Here is a 23,766-nt window from a genome sequence, read left to right on the forward strand (position 1 = left end):
CTGCCATGAAGGAGACCGACAGAAGTTCACTGCTCAACACCCCGCTCTCTGACGACGGGCTCTTCGGGGTCGCCGTCAAAGAGGCGACGGAGCGTTTTGCAAAGTTGGACGAGGATAAGAAACAGCTGGCTAGACACCTGCCACTGGCAGGGAAGTCTAATCACACGCCACAGAAGCCGTCTACCTCCAACGCCCCCAGTAGAACATCTACAGTGAGGCGGCGTGCCAGGCGTCAGGCGTCAGCCGCGAGCAGCAGGCGAGTGGGCCCCGCCCCCCCAGCAGCACCCGTGGCTACGACGATTCCGCTGGCGAGGGAGGTGGTCACGAAGTCGCCCTGGCAGCACAAAAGAGGCGACGTCAATGACGGGACGAGGGGGAGAGAATGGGAGCTGGCTCAGCGTGGGATACGACTGAGCCCACTATTCCCCCCCACCCTTCTGTTCGGGGTATGGAGGAAACTGTTTGTTTTGATGTGTTTAATAAAGAGTTGGCTCCCTTTGACATTGTCACAAGAGAGCCCTTTTTCCATAACACGTCTGAGAACGTTCAGAGTACTTCACGCCCTAGGTCTCTCTCCCACCACTCTGAGTGTAGCTCAGCCCACCGAGGGTGCGTAGCTGAGCACAGACAGGAGGTGAGGAGGAGAAAGGTAGCAAGGCGCAGCCTTAGTTTGCCTCATAAAGATCTCACACCACAGACTCCTAGGAGCACTGTAGTGAAGGTCTCACATAGCAGGCTGCACTCTCAGCCAGGCAATGGCATGATGACGCAACCGCTATTCGGGGATGACGCCTTGTCTCAGGCTAACGCCTCAGTCAGCGCAGTTCAGACCCGTGCTGCGTTCACGGAAGGCCGGAATACTAGAGTTACGGACGTAACCAACGTATTGGCGCCCCCGTTTATCACAGAACGCGTTAAGGTTCACCACTCCGAGTGTAGCTCAGCCCACCAGGGGTGCGTAGCTGAGCACACACAGGAGGCGAGTGTGAAGAGGGTATCAAGGCACCGCCTTGTGTTACCTAATAGGGACCTCACGTCACAGACTCCTAGGAGTGCTGCAGTGAGGGTCTCACACAACAGGTTGCAGTCTCAGCCAGAGAATGGCATGATGACGCGACCTATATCTGGGGATGGCGCTCTGTCTCAGGCTAACGCCTTAGTCAGCGCAGTTCAGACCCGTGCTGCGTTCACGGAGGGCCGGAATACTAGAGTTACGGGTGTAACCAACGTATCGGCGCCCCCGTTTCTCACAGAACGCATTGATATTCACCACTCTGAGTGTAGCTCAGCCCACCAAGGGTGCGCAGCTGAGCATACACAGGAGGCGAGTGTGAAGAGGGTATCAAGGCACCGCCTTGTGTTACCTAATAGAGACCTCATGTCACAGACTCCTAGGAGTGCGGTAGTGAGTGTCTCACACAGCAGGTTGCAGTCTCAGCCAGGGAATGGCATGACGACGCGACCTATATATGGGGATGGCGCTGTGTCTCAGGCTAACGCCTTAGTCAGTGCAGTGCAGACACGTACTGCGTTCAAGGAGGGCCAGAATACTAGAGTTACGGGTGTAACCAACGTATCGGCGCCCCCGTTTCTCACAGAACGCACTGATACTCACCACTCTGAGTGTAGCTCAGCCCACCAGGAGTGCGTAGCTGAGCACACATATGAGGCGAGTGTTAAAAAGGTATCAGGGCGCCACCTTGTGGCACCAGTTAGAGACCTCACATCACAGACTCCTAGGAGTGCTGTAGTGAGTGTCTCTCATAGCAGGCAGCAGTCTCAGCCAGATAATGGCATGGTGACGCGACCGTTATCCGGGGAGGGCGCTCTGTCTCAGGTTAACGCCTCAGTCAGAGCAGTTCAGACCCGTGCTGCGTTCACGGAGGGCCGGAATACTAGAGTTACGGACGTAACCAACGTATTGGTGCCCCCGATTCTCTCAGAACGTACTGATATTTCCTCTCCCTTTCAAGGGAGGCCCGCCTTGGGCTGTTCCACCACCTCAGTGCTGGGGAACAGCGGCGGCAAGGGCCATAGAGGAATACAGGTCATTCCTACTGGAAGTACCACAGCTTCGTGCTCGCCCGCTCTCTCTGCATTGCTGGGAGTGGCAGCGAAGCTGTACCCTCTCACGCTGGCTAGACCAGACGTTACAGAAGGGTTATGCCATCCAATTCCATCGGACCCCGCCCCCATTCAGGGGAGTGGTGGAGACGGTGATGAAAACGCCCGAAAAAATGGCCGCTCTGATATCAGAGATTACGGAACTTTTGGCGAAGGAGGCGGTCACAGTAGTTCCCCAGGAGCAAAGGAACAAAGGGCTATATTCGCCCTACTTCCTGGTGCCCAAAAAGATGGGGGGAATGAGGCCAATATTGGACTTACGCACTCTCAACGAGAGCGTAACCAAACGGCCATTCTGAATGCTCACGACAAAACGTCTGCTGGAATGTGTCCAGAAAGAAGACTTTTGTACAAGCATAGACCTGAAGGACGCGTACTTTCATGTGCCGGTGCAGCCGCGTCACAGAAAGTTTCTGCGATTCACCTTTCAAGGGGTGGCGTACGAATACACGAGGATGCCATTCGGGTACGCCCTGGCACCTCGCACGTTTTCCAAGTGTGTGGAGGCGGCATTGGAACCGCTGCCTCGTCAGGGAATAAGGCTACTAGCCTAACTAGACGACCTACTGGTTCTCGCCCCGTCAGCAGAGCTGGCGTTCACTCACACAACACAGACAGTGATTCATCTCACGCGTCTGGGGTTCGCTGTGAATTGGAAAAAGAGCGCGCCCTGGCCCAGTCATCAGGTGGTCTATCTGGGGATACAGCTAGACACTGTGATGATGAGGGCTCGAATTTCGGACCTGCGAAGGGCAGCCCTGTTGCTAGCCCTGAGAAGGTTTCGTCCGAATCACAAGGTAACAGCGCTGTCTGTCATGTCACTTTTGGGTCTCATGTCGTCAGCCCACGTTGTGGTTCCGCTGGGACTCCTGCACATGCGCAGGATGCAGCGATGGTTCGCCCAACTAAGACTAGACCCAGTCCGTCAACGTCATCGGTTGGTGGTGGTTCCTCTCTCGCTCAGTGCAGATCTGAACTATTGGAGAGACCCGCGCGTTCTCACGCACAGAGTCCCGATAGGCAAAGTGTCCTCCTACATTCCAGTGTTTACAGATGCCTCTCTGACTGGATGGGGAGGGACATGTCAGACCCAAGCGATAGGAGGGGTGTGGCCTCCTTCGAGTCGCCACATCAACCTCTTGGAGTTGGAAACGGTTTGACTGGTTCTGACCCATTTCGCGTCTACCCTTCGGGGTCGCGATGTGCTGGTCTGGTCAGACAACCGGACCACAGTAGCCCACATAAATCGCCAGGGAGGAGTCAGGTCTCCTGCACTCCACCGGTCGGCGGAGGAATTGTGGCTGTGGGCACACGAGCACCTTCGCTCGTTGAGGGCAGCACACATTCCGGGCTACTTGAACGTAGGAGCAGACCTCATGTCGAGAGGGGGTCCTCGAGACGACGAGTGGTGTCTGCATCTGGACATTGTTCTCCAAATTTGGGAACAGTTCGGGAGAGCCGAGGTGGATCTATTCGCGTCACGCGTGAACGCGCAATGTCCTCTATGGTTCTCTCTGAGGGAACAGGACGAAACGCCACTGGGAAGAGACGCGTTTGCGCACCACCCGTGGCCGAGAGTTCTTCTGTATGCATTCCCTCTGCTGTCCTGCATTCTCCCACTGTTAGCCAGGGTGAGATCAGGCGGGCTGTCAATAATATTGGTAGCCCCCGATCGCCCAGGGGCTCTATGGTTTGCGGAGATGAGTCAGATGTTGATTGCGCCACCTTGGGCAATTCCACATTGATGGGACGCGTTGTCTCAGGCGGGAGGCTCGATAGGGCGATTGCCCATAATCGGCCAACTACTGAAGGCTTGGCTCCTGAGAGGGACAGGCTAGAGCGCCGTGGGTTATCTGATTCAGTAATCAGGACCATACAGGGTGCATGGGCCAGTTCCACTTCCAAGGTGTATGCCAGTAAATGGAACGTTTTTTCACAATGGTGCGTCACAGAGAATGTAGACCCCATGAACTGTCAGGTTGAGAGTGTTCTCTCTTTCCTGCAGTCTATGTTTGATAGGCAGAGATCGCCCGCCACCATGAAGGTGTTTGCAGCGGCGATTTCAGCTTGTCACGAGGGGTTTGGCAGAGACACTGTCTTCAGCCACCCTCTAGTGAAACGTTTCTTATTAGGAACGCGGCGGCTTAGGCCAATGCCTAGAGCCACGCTTCCTCAGTGGAATTTGGCTTTGGTACTCGAAGCGCTCTGTGAGTCGCCGTTTGAGCCGTTGAATCAAATCCCCCTCAAGATGCTGTCTATGAAGACGGCACTGTTGCTCGCTTTGACTACTGCTAAGCGTGTCAGTGATTTGTGTGCTCTTTCGACGAGACCTGACTGCCTTGCCATTAATGGCTATTTGAGCAGAGCGGTGTTACGTCCTAACCCGGCATTTGTGCCAAAGGTTATTAAGAGCTCATATAGATCACAGACCGTGGAGCTGTGGGCTTTTTCTCCCCCTCCTCATGGGGAGAGGAGAGAGGAAAGGCTCCATCGTCTGTGCCCAGTGCACGCTTTGGCGTGTCACGTTGAGCGCACAGCAGCGATTAGGTCATCGCCTCAGCTGTTTGTGTGTCACAGTGCAGCTGCACTAGGTAGACCACTTTCAAAACAGCGGCTGTCTCATTGGCTTTGTGAAGGCATTGAGACGGCGTATGAGGCAGCGGGGCGACAATTGCCTCAGGGTATAAGAGCCCACTCCACTCGTGGAGTAGCGACTTCTACTGCCCTTTTCAGAGGAACAGGGGTAGAGGATATCTGTGCAGCGGCATCGTGGTTGTCACCGGCTCCATTTATCAGTTTCTATCTCTTGGATATGTCTTCTAACTCTTTGGCTCAGTCTGTACTCAGCGTGGCTGAGAGGAGGACTTGAGTTAGGAGTAAGGAATGCAGGACCGAGGAGACAGGTCTCTTTCGGGTCCGCTTCTGATAGAAGGACATATTATAGCATAACTCCTGACTGATAGGTTCAGTACAGTAGAAGACGTATTGATCTGCCCACCAGTGAGTAACTGGGTTGGGGTGGAATGATGAGGGATAATAGTAGTAACCTTGGTTACAGTACTATTGGACCGGTCATGACAATGTTGACGGAATGTGATGTCATCTATCTGCTTGTTCAGATTAGTATGAATCATGTTCTGGGATCTGCCCACTAACTTTTGGGGTTCCATTGATTGAGTGAGGCGGCCTACCGTGTACACAATGTAGAGTGACACTTTGTGTCATTCCATCAGTGGTCGGTATTATTGTGACAGGATATTGTGGTGCCATCTATCTGCTAGTACAGATTAGTATGGCCCGTATTCTGGTGATCTGCCCACTAGTCATTGGTGTTGCCATTGTACTAGGTTGGGCGGGTTTTTAACCGATGACGCAGTATATTGTGACACTTGTATTATCATACAGTGGTTGCAGTACTGTGGGAATTGGTTGCAGCCATTGCTAGGCCTGACCTTCTCGTTTCGATGGGAAGTGTTGGGCTCGGCAGGGAGTACATTTTGGAGCACTTCGCTCCGCCTTAAACCAATAGGAGCAGAGCTCCCCTATGGAGCCGAGCTCCACGATATAGAACGATAGTTACCGGAGTGTAACTCCAGTTCTATGAGTGGAGCGGAGCCCCATAGGACTTAAGGCCCTGCCGACCCTCTCTAGTCTCGCTGAAGATAAATATCTCGGGAGGCTGATTGAGGGGAGGTATCCCCTCTTATAGGGACACCTGTAACTCTATTGGCTGCAGGTGTGTGCATAATTTTGTCTCAGGCTGAGGCTGCCTTAGGGCAGTAGGTAAACCAATAGGAGCAGAGCTCCCCTATGGGGCTCCGCTCCACTCATAGAACTGGAGTTACACTCCGGTAACTATCGTTATGCACTTGTGGGCAGATCAATAACATGCATTCTACTGTACTGAACACGTCAGTCAGGAGTCATGCCATATATGTCTCTCTCCTATAAAATAGCGGACCTGATGGAGACCACCCAATTCAGTCCTGCATTATTTTCTCATTTACATTTACATTTTAGTCATTTAGCAGACGCTCTTATCCAGAGCGACTTACAGTTAGTGAATACATATATATATATATTTTTTTATACTGGCCCCCCGTGGGAAATTCGAACCCACAACCCTGGCGTTGCAAACGCCATGCTCTATCAACTGAGCTACATCCCTGCCGGCCATTCCCTCCCCTACCCTGGACAACGCTGGGCCAATTGTGCGCCGCCCATGAGTCTCCCGGTCGCGGCCGGCTGCGACAGAGCCTGGATTCGAACCAGGATCTCTAGTGGCACAGTTAGCACTGCGATGCAGTGCCTTAGACCACTGCGCCACTCAGGAGTACAAGTCTTCCCATCAGTCTTCCCATCAGTTCTCCTCGTTCAAGTCTTCCCATCAGCTACGCTGAGTACAAACTGATCGGGAGAGTTAAAAGACATATCCAGAATTGAGGACATGAGCTAAAAACTGAACTGAACAAAGCAGACAGTTAATGCTCTAATATCCCTATAACTACTCTACTACAGTGTCGCAACACAAAGTGTCGCTGTACACTGTGTCTTCAGTAACCCGCCGCCCCTAGTCCAAGGAAACCAAAGACTAGTGGGCAGGAACGTAATACTTGAGCTCAACTGAACTGCACAAGCAGACAGTTACCGCTCTAATATTCCTTTAATAACTGACGCTCAACAGTGATGCGACACAAAGTGTCGCCCCCCACCGTGTCGTCAGTAAAACCGCCGCAGCCAGCCTAAAGAATAATCCAAAGGCTAGCGGGCATATAACAGGACATAAAACCACACTGTTCTGATCCCTCAGACCGTCTGTATCTCCATATTCCCACACAACAAATATCACAGTGAGGCGTCACAAGGTGTCGCCCTAGACCGTGTTATCAGTAAATCCGCCTCACTCAGTCTAAGGCTAACCAGAGACTAGTGGGCAGAGGGAACAATATGATGTCCTCTCCATCACCGACACAACCGTTATATAACCAAGCAATTAACCACCTTCAATCCGATGATTGATGGGTAAAGGGATATACAAAAACATGAGCAAACACTGCACTGAACCCTCAGACAGTAATAATGCTCTAATGTTATTTTAAGATTGGTTTAATAGTAATGTAATACAAGGTTACAAAAAACTATTTCCCTCATCCTCCCGCCCCAACACAGTTATACACTGGTGGGCAGGTCAAAATACCTCTACTGTATTGATAACCTCAGTCAGGAGTCATGTCTCTCTCATAGAAAAAAAGCCGAACTAATGGGAACCCAGCCCCCTGGTCCTGCATATTTTTTCTCTTAGTTCAAGTCCTTCCATCAGCTACACTGAGTACAGACTGAACCAGAGAGTTAGAAGACATATCTAACAGGTAGAAATTGATAAAAGGAGACGGTGACGATCAAGACACCGCTGCGCAATTATCCTCTACAAATGTTCCTCTGAAAAAGGTAATAGAAGCCGCTACTCCACGAGTGGATTGTGCTCTTCTACCCAGAGGCAATGGCCGCCCTGCAGCCTCATAAGCCGTCTCAATGCCTTACAAAGCCAATGAGACAGACGCTGTTTAGAAAGTGGTCTACCGAGTGCAGCCGCACGGTGACACACAAAACAGCTGAGGCGAGTAGTCCCCTGTAGCTCAGTTGGTAGAGCATGGCGCTTGCAACGCCAGGGTTGTGGGTTCGTTTCCCACGGGGGCCCAGTATGAAAATGTATGCACTCACTAACTGTGAGTCGCTCTGGATAAGAGCGTCTGCTAAATGACTAAAATGTAAAAAAATGTAAATGACCTAATCGCCGCCTTGCGGTCCACGTAGCGCGCACTGGGCACAGGCGATATAGCCGTTCCTCTCTCCTCTCAACATGGTGAGAGGGAGAAGGCCCACAGCTCTACAATCTGTAATCTATATAAGCTCTTAATAACCTCAGGCATAAATGCCGGGTTAAGACAACACCGTCCTGCTCAATCGCCATAAATGGCAAGGCAGTTGGGTCTCGTCGAAAGAGCGCACAAATCACTGAAACGTTTAGCAGCGCTCAAAGCGAGCAACCGTGTCGTCTTCAAAGATAACATCTTAAGGGGGATTTGATTCAATGGTTCGAACGGTGGCTCGCAGAGCGCTTCGAGTACCAAAGTCAAATCCCACTGAGGTAGCGTGGCTCTATGCATTGGCCTAAGCCGCCGTGTTCCCAGTAGGAAAACGTTTCACAAGAGGGTGGCTGAAAACAGTGTCTCTGCCAAACCCTCATGACAAGCCTAAATCGCCGCCGCAAGCACCTACATGGTGGCGGGTGAGCGCTGCTTATCACATAGGAACTGTAGGAAGGAGAGTATGCTCTCGACCTGACAGCACACGTAGGACACATTTTCTGTGACACAACACTGTGAAAAAACATTCCATTTACTGGCACAAGTCCCAGCGGAACCACGGAATGGGCCGACGACATGAGACCCAAGAGTGACATGACCGAAAGCGCCTTTACCGTGTGATTCGGATAAAACCTTCGTAGGGCTAGCAACAGGGCAGACCGTCGAGGATCCGAAATTCGAGCCCTCATCGTTACAGTGTCTAGCTGTATCCCTAGATAGACAATCTGATGACTGGGCCAGGGCGCGCTCTTTTTCCAATTCACAGCGAACCCCAGACGCGTGAGATGAATTACTGTCTGTGTCGTGTGAGTGAACGCTAGCTCTGCTGACGGGGCGAGAACCAGTAAATCGTCTAGGTAGGCTAGTAGCCTTATTCCCTGACGACGCAGCCGTTCCAATGCCGCCTCCACACATTGTGACAAAGTCAATTGGAGCCAACTCTTTATTAGACACACAATACGCAGTTTCCTCCATACCCTCAACAGTAGGGGGGGGGGGGGAGGGGGGGGGGGGGAGACAGTGGGCACAGTCACAAAAGGCGCTGCGTCGTCTTCCGTTCTCTCCCCCTCGCCATGTAATCAAGGGCGTTTCTTCTGGCCGCCCTTCGGGTGATGCCAGGAAGACGCTTTAATGACCTCTCTCGCCAGCGGAAGGGGCCCGCTCCCTTGCTACTGGAGGCCCCCGTCTGACGCCGGGCACGACGCCGAGCAGTAGCGAGAGTAAGGGCGGCCCTCCATCATATCCACTTCCGGGTTGGAGGGAATGGGGGGCAGCTTAATCTCCAGCCGTTTAGCAGCCCTCTCAATGAGCCCTGGAAAATCAGAGCGCAGAGAGGCTGTGGCATCATCACCCAGGGATGTAAATGACCTCACACTTTCCTGAGGGAAAAAGGGGTGTTAAACGTCTGGGTCAGTGTAATGGATTGTTCCAATAGAATATAAATTTCCTCCCCAATTTTCCTGTCATCTCATGAGTCAGCGCCCTCAGATGATGCCTCAGAAGCTGAGGCTAACACTGATAGCACATCCTCAAGAGGAATATCCTCCCTAAAAAATGCCCAACGCTGTTCCTCTCCTTCAAAGAAAGGAGGGCGCAGCTGGTGCATAGTGGGGGATTAATGAGGCCGTCCCTGGTGTGCTGTGACCCCAAACACACGAAACATAAGTCGTGGGAGTCGACAGCCGCCAAGAGGGACAGCGACATTGAGCTCTGAAAATAGCTTTTGGGGGTGGAAAATCTCTGGGTGTGCTCATTTTAGGACAACGTCGATGACCTGGAAAATCGACTGCATTTTCTATCGGCTTCTTCAGTCCATTCCAGTCGCTGAAGATAATGGGAGGCTGATTGAGGGGAGGTGTCCCCTCTTATAGGGACACCTGTACTCCTATTGGCTGCAGGTGTGTGCATAATTTTGTCTCAGGCTGTTCGCTGCCTAGGCAGCGGGGTAAACCAATAGGAGCAGAGCTCCCCTATGGGGCGGAGCGCCACAATATAGAACCTGTCTAAATGACTATCGCCCCGTAGCACTCACATCTGTAGCAATGAAATGCTTTGAAAGGCTGGTCATGGCTCACATCAATGCCATCCTCCCAGACACCCTGGGCCCACTCCAATTTGCATAACGACCCAACAGATCCACAGATGACGCAATTTCTATTGCACTCCACACTGCCCTTTGCAACTTGGACAAAAGGAACTACTACGTGAGAATGCTGTTCATTGACTGCAGCTCAGAGTTCAACAGCATAGTGCCATCCAAGCTCATCACTAAGCTAAGGACCCTGGGACTGAACACCTCCCTCTGCAACTGGATCCTGGACTTCCTGACGGGACGCACCCAGGTGGTGAAGGTAGGCAACAACATATCCACAACGCTGACCCTCAACATGGTGGCCCCTCAGGGGTGCGTGCTTAGTCCCCTCCTGTACTCCTTGTTCAACCACGACTTCGTGGCCGAGCATGACTACAACACCATCATTCAGTTTGCTGCCGACATAATGGTGGTAGGCCTGATCACCGACGACGATGCAGTGGTTTAAAGTACTTAAGTAAAAATACTTTAAAGTACTACTTATGTTTTTTGGGGTATCTGTACATTACTATTTATATTTTTGACAACTTTTACTTTTACTTCACTACATTCCTTAAGAAAATAATGTACTTTTTACTCCATACATTTTCCCTGACACCCAAAAGTACTCGTTACATTTTGAATGCTTAGCAGAACAGGAAAATGGTCCAATTCACGCAGGAGACAGCCCCTGGCTATCCACAAATATATATATTTTTTAATGGTGCTGTTTGGTTTGCTTAATATGAGGAATTTGTATATTTATACTTTTACTTTCACTTTTGATACTTAAGTATATTCAAAACCAAATACTTTAAAACCTTTACTGAGGTAGTATTTTACTGGGTGACTTTCACTTTTACTTGAGTCATTTTCTATTAAGGTATTTTTACTTTTACTCAAGTATGTCAATTGGGTACTTTTTCCACCACTGCAACGATGAGACAGTCTATAGGGAGGAGGACAGAGACCTGGTAGTGTTGGGCCTGGACAACAACCTCTTCCTCAACGTCAGCAAGACAAAGGAACTGATCGTGGACTACAGGAAACGGAGGGCCGAGCACACCCCCATTCACATCGACGAGGCTAAAGTGGAGCGGGTCTAGAGCTACAAGTTCCTCGGTGTCCACATCACTAAGAATATATCATGGGCCAAACACACCAACACAGTCTTGAAGAGGGCATGACAATGCCTCTTCCCCTCTAGAAGGCTGAAAAGATTTGGTATGGGCCCTGAGATCTCCAAAAAGTTATTCAGCTGCACTATTTAGAGCATCTTGACTGGCTGCATCACCACTTGGTATGGCAACTGCTTGGCATCCGACCGCAAGGCACTGCAGAGGGTAGTGCGTACAGCCTAGCACATCACTGGGGCCGAGCTCCCTGCCATCCAGGACCTCTATACCAGGTGGTGTCAGAGGAAGGCCTGAAAAATTGTCAAAGACTCCAGCCACCCAAGTCATAGGCTGTTTTCTCTGCTACCGCACGGCAAGCAGTACCGATGCACCAAGTCTGGAACCAACAGGACCCTGAACAGCTTAAACCCCAAGCCATAAGACTGCTAAATAGTTCATTAAATAGTTAACTAAATAGCTACCCGGACTTACGGCATTGACTGTTTATGCATTAACTTTTGTGACTCATCATATACGCTGCTGCTACTGTTCACTATCTGTCACTTTATTCCTAGTTACACCACCAGTCAAAAATGTGGACACACCTACTCATTCAAGGGTTTTTCTTTATTTTTACTATTCTTTACATTGTAGAATAATAGTGAAGACATCAAAATTATGAAATAACACATATGGAATCAGGTAGTAACCAAAAAAGTGTTAAAAAAATCAAAATGTATTTTATATTTGAGATTCTTCAAATAGCCACCCTTTGCGTTGATGACAGCTTTGCACACTCTTGGCATTCTCTCAATCAGCTTCATGAGGTAGTCACCTGGAATGCATTTCAAATAACAGGTGTGCCTTCTTAAAAGTTAATTTGTGGAATTTCTTTCCTTCTTAATGCGTTTGAGCCAATCAGTTGTGTTGTGACAAGGTAGGGGGGGTATACAGAAGATAGCCCTGTTTGGTAAAAGACCAAGTCCATATTATGGCAAGAACAGCTCAAATAAGCAAAGAGAAACGACAGTCCCATCATTACTTTAAGACATGAAGGTCAATCAATAAGGAACATTTCAAGAACTTTGAAAGTTTCTTCAAGTTCAGTCGCAAAAAACATCAAGCGCTATGATGAAACTGTCTCTCATGAGGACTGCCACAGGAATGAATGGAAGACCCAGAGTTACCTCTGCTGCAGAGGATAAGTTCATTAGAGTTACCAGCCTCAGAAATTGCAGCCCAAATAAATACTTCACAGAGTTCAAGTCACAGACAGATCTCAACATCAACTGTTCAGAGTGGACTGTGTGAATCAGGCCTTCATGGTCGAATTGCTGCAAAGAAACCACTACTAAATGACACCAATAATAAGAAGAGACCTGCTTGGGCCAAGAAACACGAGCAATGGACATTAGACCGGTGGAAATGTGTTGTTTGGTCTGGAGTCCAAATTGGAAATGTTTGGTTCCAATCACTGTGTCTTTGTGAGATGCGTTGTGGGTGAACGGATGATCTCTGCATGTGTATTTCCCACCATAAAGCATGGAAGAGGAAGTGTTATGGTGTGGGGGTGCTTTGCTGGTGACACTGTCTGTGATTTATTTAGAATTCATGGCACACTTAACCAGCATGGCTACCACAGCATTCTGCAGCGACACGCCATCCCATCGCCATCCCATCTGGTTAGGGTTTAGTGGGACTATCATTTGTTTTTCAACAGGACAATGACCCAACACACCTCCAGACTTTGTAAGGGCTATTTTACCCAGAAGGAGAGTGATGGAGTGCTGCATCAGATGACCTAGCCTCCACAATCCCCCGCCTCAACCCAATTGAGATGGTTTGGGATGAGTCGGACAGCAGAGTGAAGGAAAAGCAGCCAACAAGTGCTCAGCATATGTTGTAACTCCTTCAAGACTGTTGGAAAAGCAATCCAGGTGAAGCTGGTTGAGAGAATGCCAAGAGTGTGCAAAGCTGTCATCAAGGCAAAGGTTGGCTATTTGAAGAATCTCAAATATAAAATGTATTTTGATTTGTTTAACACTTTTTTGGTTACTACCTGATTCCATATGTGTTATTTCATAGTTTTGATGTCTTCACTATTATTCTACAATATAGAAAATTGTAAAAAAAATAAAGAAAAACCCTTGAATGAGTAGGTGTGTCCAAACTTTGACTGGTATTGTATTTCTACCTCAATTACCTCGTACCCTGCACATCAACTCGGTATTGGTACCCCTTGTATATAGCCAAGTTATCATCACTCATATCTATTATTACTTTTATTATTACGTGTTTTACTTTTCTATTATTTCTCTATTTTCTTTCTCTCTGCATTGCTGGGATATGGCCCGTAACTAAGCATTTCACTGTTAGTCCACACCTGTTGTTTACGAAGCATGTGACGAATACACATTTATTTTATTTGACTATAATTGTGCCTTCCTGTTTTATGCTATGCTAAAATATTTGTTATATTCTACTGAGCCGTTTACTTTATGTTTGTATTCTTTTATATATTTTATTATTTCTTATTGTTGTTGCATTGTCGAGAAGGAACCTGCAAGTAAGCATTTCGTTGGACGGTGTATATATACCATGTGTTTCCAGTACATACAACTAATAAAAACCTGAAACTTGATGACTGAATCCTATGCATAATAGGTTTATCCGTCACTTATTTGACACTTGATTCGATTTTTATCCGACAATGTCTCTTAATTTTCTCATATAATCTTGTTTTATTATTTTGCAAAGATACACTTTGGGAAATGTAATAATGGTCTGGATGACAATAACCAGGTACGTCCCAGGTACGTCTCAGGCAGCGCTTTTCCTGATACAATCAAAGGAGGGGTGTATTACTGCGCATGCGCCATTGCAGTGGGGTTTGGGTTGTGTTTACAGCCCCAAATGCTGTTGCAGATGTAGCTAGCTAGCTAGTGCAATGTTATTTCAACCGTCTTTGGAATAAAACACAATTGTGGAAACAGGTAAGATATTCGACACTTATATGCATGTCTGTGTTAAATAAATAAGTCGAGTGTCTCCTCTGAACAGGACCATTTTAGCCTGGAGATATTTGAAGCTAATGGATCTGTGTTGTAAATAGCTGGCTACTGTAACTAAGCTAACGTTAGCTCAGTGGGCTGCCGAACGTCAACGTTCAAGGTTTGTGCATCTCTTTGAAGGCCGAGCAGTTTTGCTGACGGTTTTATGTCCAAAATAGACAGTAACGTTAGCTAGCTAGACATATAGCTAGTGTTCCTCCAACTAATGTTATGGCAATTAACAAAACATTTCTGAAGAAACTCAGGCATCACCAAGTTGGCTGGAGAAAGCAGAGTTATGTAGCTAGCTAGGCTAGCGGGTGTAACGTATGCTACTAGCTAACGTGTTCAGAGGTAATGCTTTCGCTGCTTGCTTTTCTCGGTATCTAGCTACAGTAACAATCTAACATTAGCGAGCTAGTTAGCTCTACCCGGTCCCAGCCAGCTAGCTACCGTTTATTGTACTCAACGGTGTGTTAACTGGATATGTATTTGTTTGCAGATACAACTACCGTGCTATAGTAACCTTACGTTGACGTTTTTTTGCAAATGAAGGGGACTGCTAAATTCGCTAGCTAGCTAACAGTAGTTGCTGGTTACAGTAGCTATAATATTCCATAATCTGTATTGGCAAATGACTAGTTAGCCAGCTAGTTAGTGGCCCCTTGATGACTTACAAGACAAGTGACCTTAGGGTACGTTATCACATAGCTTGGCACTGCAAGCTGTCAGATAGCCTATCTGTTACTGTTGTAACGTTAGATTACGTGTCAGGGACGTTAGTTATCGATGGTAAAACTGATTAACGACGACCATGGAATTTAGCCAAAGGGATATTAATTAATCCTCAACATTAGCACGTGCCGCATTTCTCTGGTGCCTGTCATTTGAAAGGAGAAGCCCTTTCTCCCCTTGGTGATTATGAGTAGTGGTAGTCATGGTATCGCGGCCCAGGCCAGGTGAGGTTTGTTCACTCACCTGAAATACAGGCAGCAGTCGACAAAACAACTGTACTAGTCACACACCCTCCTCCCCCTCATCCTGAACCATATTCAAATATTTGCATAAAAACCTGCAGGTGCTCACAGTAAGGGAAAGTTCCCTGGCCTACAGTTATCTATGATCAGTGTTTGTTGGAGTTGTTGTTGACTGTGTGCAGGTGTTTTGAAATCTCTGCCAGGCTGCAGAATTTCTGTAATTTTCCTTTGTGCAAATAGCTCACCCCACGTAGCCTTGAATGGTGTGTAACTCCAGGTATTGGCCTTGCTGTTGCATTATGACCCTCCAGTCAGCCTGGCATTGGCATCTATGATGTGCATTATTGACAGCCATGTCATAGATAGGAGTCAGGTCATGACAGGACAAGGCTTGCGGCTTGCACCCTGGGAACTGTCACAAGTGATGTTCGGCGCTAACCTATTACTAAACAAAATAGTCAGTTGTTCTCCTGGAGGATGTCTCCTGAGTCATTCCACCTCAAAAAGCACAAGAAGTGGATTTCGTTACCCACCATCTCAGATTGTTCTGAAATCATTTATTTAGTTAAAAACAGTTAAGATTAGAATTCCTGAAACATTATTTTGTTAAAATATAATATAACTCTATGAAATTAAGCCTCATTTTTAATTTATAGGAATCATAAAATCTTCAATAAAAATAGTACCTAACATCCAGTTTGGACCATAATTCTTCCTAACAATGAGTAAGACATGAGAAATCCAATAAAATTATCAATAGCCACCTAAAGACCCCACACACCCACGCCACTCCCACCCGAACAACTAGAATACAGTATCAGTTCTCTATGTCTGACAAGTAGTATGGTGCTGCTGCTTGGAGTATTGCTTCTTCAACCTTTGTAATGTTCTCCCTGTGAATCTGGTGATGTTTTTTTCCCCTGTTCAGAGAAATTAGCCATTGAAGTCGCTTGCATTCTTTACCATAAATCAGTGTGAAAGTACCAAGTTCTGCCCACTAGCTGCCGCTGTTCCTGCTACTGCCACCACACCCTTTTATCCATTTAGCTGGTCTCTTGTGTTTATTAAATGGATCACAACATTTTGCAAACAATTAGCTTAATTTCTCAGAGATCAAACTATATTTCAACAAAATAATGTTTCAGGAATGCTAATCTTATCTGTTTCTAACTGCAGAAATGATTTCAGAACAATCTGAGATGGTGGGTGTCATGGCTTGCTGAAATGACATGGAAAGACCCCTATGACACCTGTCTGATGCAAGACACCTGTCTTGTTTTCTAAGCAGAGTAGACACATGACAAGTTTGTGTACTGTTACTGTATCCCTGAAGTAGCCTAGCAAGACTTTCAGTCAGGGAGTGTCAGTGTGGACATATGCTGTTGATTGATGGTATTGTGCAACATTTTCTACAAGGAAAGGCTATATGCCAGGCCTACAATTAGGCTACAGATGTGATTTAGCATGCAATTTTCCAATCATCCACTAGGGCTGGGAGATATGGCCAAAATATCATATCACAGTATTTTTCACATTTTTGACGGTATTTAATGGTATTTTAGGTTTTTGAATAATAAAAGTTCTAAATATGCTTCATGATTAGTGCATGATACTAGGTTGGCAACACATTCTAAGTGTTTTTAATGGAGCTTTCTCCATTCTGATTGTTTATACCAAATGTTGGAATATAGTGGGCACTTTGAATACAGTATTGTTTCAATCAATCAATTACATTTATTTATAAAGCCCTTTTTACGTCAGCAGATGTCACAAAGTGCTTATACAGAAACCCAGCCTAAAACCCCAAAGAGCAAGCAATGCAGATGTAGAAGCACGGTGGCTAGGAAAAATTCCCTAAAAAGGCAGGAACTTAGGAAGAAACATAGAGAGGAACCAGTCTCTGAGGGGTGGCCGGTCCTCTTCTGGCTGTGCCTGTGGAGATTATAAGAGTACGTTGCCATTAAAGCTAGATCGTTCTTCAAGATGTTCAATGATGACCAACAAGGTCAAATAATAATCACAGTGGTTATAGAGGGTGCAACAGGTCAGCACCTCAGGAGTAAATATCAGTTGGCTTTTCATAGCCAAGCATTCAGAGGTCGAGACAGCAGGTGCGGTAGAGGGAGAGAGAGGGTCGAATTAGCAGGTCTGGGAGAAGGTAGCAGGCCCAGTGAACAGGTCAGGGTTCCATAGGCAGAACAGTAGAAACTGAATCAGCAGCACGACCAGATGGACTGGGGACGGGTTCAGCCAGGAGTCGTCAGGCCAGGTAGTCCTGAGGCATTGTCCTAGGGCTCAGGTCCTCCGGGAGGGGAGGGAGAGAGAGAGAGAGAGAGAGAGAGATGGGAGAATTAGAGGGAGCATACTTAAGATCAGACAGGATACTAGATAAGAGGAGAAATACACCAGATAAGACAGACTGACCCTAACCCCCTGGCACAAAGACTATTACAGCATAGATACTGGGGACTGAGACAGTTTGACATGACAACGTCAGATACTGGGGACTGTTTGACATGACAACGAATGAAAAAGCCAGGGAGGTGTTATTGTGACAGGGTAGGAACCAAAGTGTTGGTCAGTGTTTCCCAGTGGACCCTAATTAGATGTTTTCTCTTACTTGATGTAGCTTTGATGTAGCAAAAATATGAATGCTTAGTTTATTTCTCTCTGATTTTAGAATACTGTTGCATAAACAACATGCTGATTTAGGCCTACACCAGCACTGTTATCAGGCTGGATTAGCTAGCTAGCTATGTTTGCTCTAAGTACATTTAGCTAGCTGGCAAGCTAGCCAGCTAACTAGCGATCAGCATTAGCGGCTAACATGAAAAGACAAACGAGCTGTTTGCAGACAGTAAGATACACAAACTAATAGTGTAATTATGGAACACTTGTGGATTTTATATGAAGAAGTAAAGTGGAAAGCAGCATCGTTGTCACCAACATTTGACCATGCAGACTGTCACTACGAGTGAACGACAACTAAAGGCGCCAGCATACTAGGTTCGGTTTGCTCCTAACAGAACTCAGCTAGTCGACGTGAACGTCTGTGCCTCGCATTCTCCCTTAAAATACCTTCACTTGAAAAACGAGAATAAAACGGCAATATTACTTTTTGTCCCTCTTGAGACACCATAGTATGTCCCTCTTGAGACACCATAGCAACAACATTGCCAATAACACTTCCTCAAAATAGTCAGAAATCTGTAACTTTTATGTTTTTGCTGAGGAGGTCTTAGTTGCACAATTTTATATCTAACTAAGATGTTTGGTGCAGTATTTCTCAAGTGAAAACATTTGCATGAGAACTAGTAGTCTCTCGTTGAATGACAACAAACACTTAATTGAAGAATCCCGTCCATAGTTCCCAGTCCTACTAGGAATAGTACTGTTGACCAATCACCGACGAAGGGGCGTAGACTTCTTCTACCGAACTTCGACTTGCCTCAAGAAAAAATTAAGTGTGCGCGAACATCCGAAACAAAACCTCCCGAATCCCAAAACTAACCAAAACATAATTAGTCACAAAATGTCATCATAATATATGGCCGAACTGTTTAGACTGGGAAGCATGCGACGGGTGAATTCATTATGGAAACCGTTTATGAACCAAATGGAAGCAAACAGAGAAAACAAGTTTCTATTGGACAAATTCAGGTGGGTCCCGCATCGTTTCTTTCTGCTTGCTTCCATTTAAGTAACGTTTTGCAACAGAATTGGCGGAATGAATATGCCCCATGCTTAAATGGTTGTGACTTGTGGTAGAGCAAAAATTGCTCTGTTTGAGTGACAGGGCGAGGCTTGGCGTGTTTTTGAAGGAGAGAGGAAGAGAGACGACTCAAGTAGCAAATGGAGTAATTGCAAGTAAACTATAAAAACAGACATTACACACGGCAGAGTGGCGTAACACATTTAACAAAACAAACATTAATATACTGTTATACAAGAAAGTGAAAACCCAAACCGGTCCGTGCATCAATATGTGTGACCCGTTTCAGGAAGCTAGGCACGTGTCGCACGTCACTACTTCACAGGAGAGGCATTTGAACGTACTTTCATGTGCCTTAATAACAAACTTGTATGCCATCTGTAAATACGAATACAATTGTTAAATTACCAACCTGGTTGGTTTAGCCACGGAAAAAGACAGGAACCTGATTGATCTGCCATGTAGCATGCTTCTGTCTATAACGTGAGCTGCTCCGTATGTGTAGGTAATCCTTGCTACCACAGCTGTTTTGAAAGATATAACGTTAGCCGTGGAGAACTGCAAAAGTGTTTCTACTGCTCTCAACAACAATGCTGCCCTGAATTTAGCAGGCACTATCGACAAAGATCAGTAGGAAACAGTTGTGATGGACTACTTTCTGCACACGGTCAGTGTGAACCGGAGTGACTTGACACAACGCAGGCCAAACAAGCTGTACAAACAAAACAGAGTTAAAGGCGTCCCAGTCTGCAGTGAAGCATTCATCCATGTATACGGGTAAGAGTCTAGCTGCATTCTTAGATATTATACGTTTATAATTTAGTCAGAAAGTCATTTTCATTGCAAGTTAAAGCGTACTGTTAGCTAGCTAGTGAATGTTGTATGATTTTGCATTAATATTATTTGTATCTCAGAAACCATTTGCATTGCTAGTTATAGCATAATGTTAGCTAGCTAGCTAACATTGAACCTAGTTGGTTAGCTTTAGCTACCTGCAGATTCATGCTACAACATTTCATGCATGGTGGCTAGCTATGACAATCAGTTTTTTTATTGCTAGTAGTATGGTTTGGGGTTATGGTTAATTATTTAGCTAACTAGCTAGCTACATGTCTAAACAAAATACTCCACTTCGCTAGATGATGACATGACCCATCAACTTAGCCAGGTGTGTCTGGGGGTAATTACGGCCATCTATTATATTTCATGAACATGTGCACATGTCTAGACAATAGTGATCCATCCACTTAGCTAGATGTGGTTATAGAATTTATTTCACATGACCTATCAATTTAGACCAGTGTGTCTGGGTAAGCATCATCTAATAATTAGAAAATATTTATAAAATATTTGTATCTGGATACGTTCTATTTTTGATATCAGTACTATGCACATGCAAGTTGCAATTTCACTGTACCGTTTACGCCTTCTGTAGCCTGTGCATGTGACAAATAAACTTTATTTAATTTGATATAGTGTGTGTTTACCAGAGACGGTAGGGTGAAGAACAACATGACCTGCACCAATGTCAGATTGGGATATAGGACAAGGACTAGATAAAGTGTATTTCTTTTGCTACATCAAACCGAATCGAGGTGGTTGGTCACATATAAAGTGCATTCAGAAAGTATTCAGACCCCTTGACTTTTTCCACATTTTGTTAGGTTACAGCCTTATTCTAAAATTGATTAAATGTGTTTTTTCTCTCATCAATCTACACACAATACCCCATAATGACAAAGCGAAAACAGGTTTTAAGAAATGTTTGCAAATGTATTACAAATAAAAAACAGAAATACCTTATTTACAGTATAGTATTCAGACCCTTTGCTATGAGACTCGAAATTGAGCTCAGATGCATCCTGTTTCCATTGATCCTCCTTGAGATGTTTCTACAACTTGATTGGAGTCCACCTGTGGTAAATTCAATTGATTGGACATAATTTGGAAAGGCACACACCTGTCTATATAAGGTCCCACAGTTGACAGTGCATGTCAGAGCAAAAACCAAGCCATGAGGTCGAAGGAATTGCAGCATTGAAGGTCCCCAAGAACACAGTTGCCTCCATCATTCTTAGATAGAAGAAGTTTGGACCACCAAGACTCTTCCTAGAGCTGGCTGCCTGGCCAAATTGAGCAATCAGGGGAGAATGGCCTTGGTCAGGGAGGTGACCAAGAACCCGATGGTCACTCTGACAGAGCTCCGGAGTTTCTCTGTGGAGATGGGAGAATCTTCCAGAAGGACAACCATCTCTGCAGCACTCCACCAATCAGGCCTTTATGGTAGAGTGGCCAGATGGAAGCCACTCCTTAGTAAAAGGCACATGAGAGCCTGCTTGGCCTTTGCCAAAAGGCACCTAAAGACTCTCAGACCATGAGAAACAAGATTCTCTGGTCTGATGAAACCAAGATTGAACTCTTTGGCCTGAATGCTAAGCATTCATCTGGAGGAAACCTGGCACCATCCCTACGGTGAAGGATTGTGGTGGCAGCATCATGCTGTGGGGATGTTTTTCAGCGGCAGGGACTGGGAGACTAGTCAGGATCCTTGATGAAAACCTGCTCCAGAGCGCTCAGGACCTCAGACTGGGGTGAAGGTTCACCTTCTAACAGCACAAAGCCAAGACAACGCAGGAGTGGCTTCGGGACAAGTCTCTGAATGTCCTTGAGTGGCCCAGCCAGAGCCCGGACTTGAACCTGATCGAACATCTCTGGAGAGACCTGAAAATAGCTGTGCAGCGACGCTCCGCGTCCAACCTGACAGAACTTGAGAGGATCTGCAGAGAAGAATGGGAGAATCTCCCCAAATACAGGTGTGGCAAGCTTGTAGCGTAATACCCAAGAAGACTGGAGGTTGTAATCACTGCCAAAGGTGCTTCAACAAAGTACTGAGTAAAGGGTCTGAATACTTACGTAAATGTAATATTTAGGTTTTTATTTTTAATGAACTTGCAAACATTTCAAAAAACCTATTTTTGCTTTGTCATTATGGGGTATTGTGTAGATTGATGAGGGGGAAAAAATAATTTAATCAATTTTAGAATAAGGCTGTAACATAAAATGTGGAAAAAGTCAAGGGGTCTGAATACTTTCTGAATGCGCTGTATACTGAACAAAAATATAAAAGCAACATGCAACAATATCAACGATTTTACTGAGTTACAGTTCATATAAGGAAATCAGTCACCCACTGGGGAGCCAGGCCCAGCCAATCAGCATGAGTTTTTCTCCACAAAAGGGCTTTACTACAGACAGAAATACTCCTCAGTTTCATCAGCTGTCCGGGTGGCTGGTCTCAGACGATCCCACAGGTGGCATGGTAACACGTGGTCTGCGGTTGTGAGGCCGGTTGGACGTACTGCCAAATTCTCTAAACAAGGTTGGAGGCGGTTTATGGTAGAACATGAACATTACATTCTCTGCAACAGCTCTGGTTGACATTCCTGCAGTCAGCATGCCAATTGCACGCACCATCAAAACTTGAGAAATCTGTGGCATTGTGTTGTGTGACAACTGCACATTTTAGAGTGGCCGTTTATTGTCCCCAGCACAAGGTGCACCTCTGTAATGATAATGCTGTTTAATCAGCTTCATGATATGCGACACATTTCAGGTGGAAGGATTGTCTTGGCAAAGGAGAAATGCTCACTAACAGAGATGTAAACACATTTCTGCACAGAATCTGAGAGAAATAAGCTTTTTGTGCGTATGGAAAAATTCTGGGATCTTTTATTTCAGCTCATGTTGCATTTATATTTTTGTTCAGTATAGTAACATATGTTATCCTGCCCTGTCTTCCACGTAAAACTGTTTTAGTAGGTTATGATAGGGAACTGTGTAAGATCTCTTCATGAATATCCATTAACCACCCCGAGCCACTGTAAGCTTGTGGCTGAGTTCCTTCTTCTGAATAAGATGGTTGTCATCACCCTCACAATGTGATTCAGGGACTGTCGCCGTCTCTCTCTTTCCTTTCCTCTCTTTCTCTCTCTCCTCTCTTGTGCACTCGTGACTCGACTGTCCCAAGCTCAACTCTGTAACCCCCCCCCCCCTTCTATCTCCCTCTCTCTGCCTTTAAATCACTGCAGCGAATGTGGTTGAAGCTAGTGTATGTGTTGCAAGCCTGAGTGCTCACATTCACGGTCTTCCTCTCCCTTGTGAGGTGAGGTGAGATGAGATGCAATGAGAGGAGAGAAGAGGAGAGCTCAGCTGGCCTGGCAGGCTTTAAAGCAGCCAGTTCAGCTGGAGAGAGAGTGGGAGGGAGTGAGAGTGAAAGAGAGTGAGAGTGAAAGAGGGAGAGAGTCGGGCACAGGGAGATAACGCCTCGTTCACACCGACAGCGTCATTGCATTTCGGTACACCAGAAGTACATTCATTTCCAATGGAACGCTGCATTTGCCTTGCAGCATTGCGTTGCAGAGGTAGTTGCAGTGCGTTCTGTGTGGTGCATAGTTGGATTTATGGAATGTATGCGTCAAACTGTATGCGTAGACGGCTTGACAGAAATGTTAGGTGTGTTGCACACACATCCTGATGATGCTGCATACTATTTTGCGCAATGACACTATCGGTGTGATCAAGGCTTAAGAGTCCCCCTACAGTGCCAGGACTGAAGACATAGCTGACCATCACTGAAAAGCCACTGAAAGGCTGTGACAGCTGAGTAGCGAGCCAAACCCTAGTAACCAACCTCCTCTAGTAGCTGTATCGAGTAAACCCTAGCCTAACTCCTCTAATAGTCTGACTGATGACCATTGTATGAGAGGCTTTATTAACAGCCCAGCCAACTATAGAAGATGTGGAACATCTAGAAATGTCAAGATGGTCCCTCTGATGGGATAAATAGATGG

The 23,766-nt window shown here is 46.4% G+C and overlaps 1 protein-coding gene across 1 annotated transcript in view; it reads left to right on the plus strand.

Annotated features, from left to right (window-relative positions):
• Nucleotides 1-14,062: 14,062 nt before the first annotated feature.
• The window catches only part of rabgap1 (RAB GTPase activating protein 1), a 139,608-nt gene continuing 129,904 nt past the window's right edge, over nucleotides 14,063-23,766 (plus strand). The window contains exon 1 of the mRNA XM_084160370.1: nucleotides 14,063-14,170. The gene's annotated coding sequence lies outside the window, so the exon portion shown is untranslated. The remainder of the gene's footprint in view (nucleotides 14,171-23,766) is intronic.

The sequence above is a fragment of the Coregonus lavaretus genome (assembly GCF_964263955.1).
Source record: "Coregonus lavaretus genome assembly, chromosome: 4".
Lineage (NCBI taxonomy): Eukaryota > Metazoa > Chordata > Actinopteri > Salmoniformes > Salmonidae > Coregonus > Coregonus lavaretus.